The sequence below is a fragment of the Mastomys coucha genome, unplaced genomic scaffold (genome assembly GCF_008632895.1).
Source record: "Mastomys coucha isolate ucsf_1 unplaced genomic scaffold, UCSF_Mcou_1 pScaffold23, whole genome shotgun sequence".
Lineage (NCBI taxonomy): Eukaryota > Metazoa > Chordata > Mammalia > Rodentia > Muridae > Mastomys > Mastomys coucha.
The window spans coordinates 33225722-33226639 of NW_022196906.1; positions in this window are offsets into that span (position 1 = coordinate 33225722).

Sequence of the window (918 nt, forward strand, 5' to 3'; positions counted from 1 at the left end):
ATATAGGATTTGGACTTTTGACCTTTATTGACGTCTGCCACATATACTTAGTATGACAGACTCAGAAAGTTATTTTATTTGGAAAAATTTACTTGATGATTAAATAAAAGCAGTTTTCATTCACCTACAAGTTAGTAAAAAGAGATAGACTACATAAGTCTTCTATATTTATTAAAGCTTTACATTTCGTTAGATTTTTAAGAATTTCACAGCACAGTTTTGGATGATATTCACATCGTCCATCCACTCTGTTCAGGTCTATCCCTTCCCTATCTACACAACTTTGTACCGTCTTTCATTTTTAACTCACTCCAGTCAATTCCAATTTTCCTGACCCACACATTCTTAGCTATTTGACATTCCACTGGAGAATGGCTGATTTATCCAGGTCTATACACTTAAAGAAAAGTGACGCTCTATCTCTCATAAGATATCCACTGCCAATAGCTCCTTAACTGTAGGTATAGCTTCATGCTGACTACTGATTTCCATGTTGGGATTTGATCTAGTTTGGGCTAGTACACATCTTGTACATTTTGTCACATCTTTCCAGGCTGTGAACCAGGTATGATGCATACTCAACGAGTTGAACAACACATCAACCATTTTCATTCTAACTCTAGTCACAATAGCTAGAAATGGAAATCACCTAAATGACTCTAACTGATAAATTGAAAGTTAAAAACATAATACTATATACAGTGGAGTTTTATTTATCCCTAAAGAAAATCAATATCTTGAAATTTGAAAGTATTGAATAAAATGACTTGGAGACAGAAGGACAAACACCACACACCTCCGTCCCCTACCGTTATTGGGATGCCTAGATCTAATTCTTTGCCTATGAGTATATATAATCTAAAATTACTACAAAAACCAGTAAAATCAAAAGAGATGATGAGGAGTATCTATTCTAGA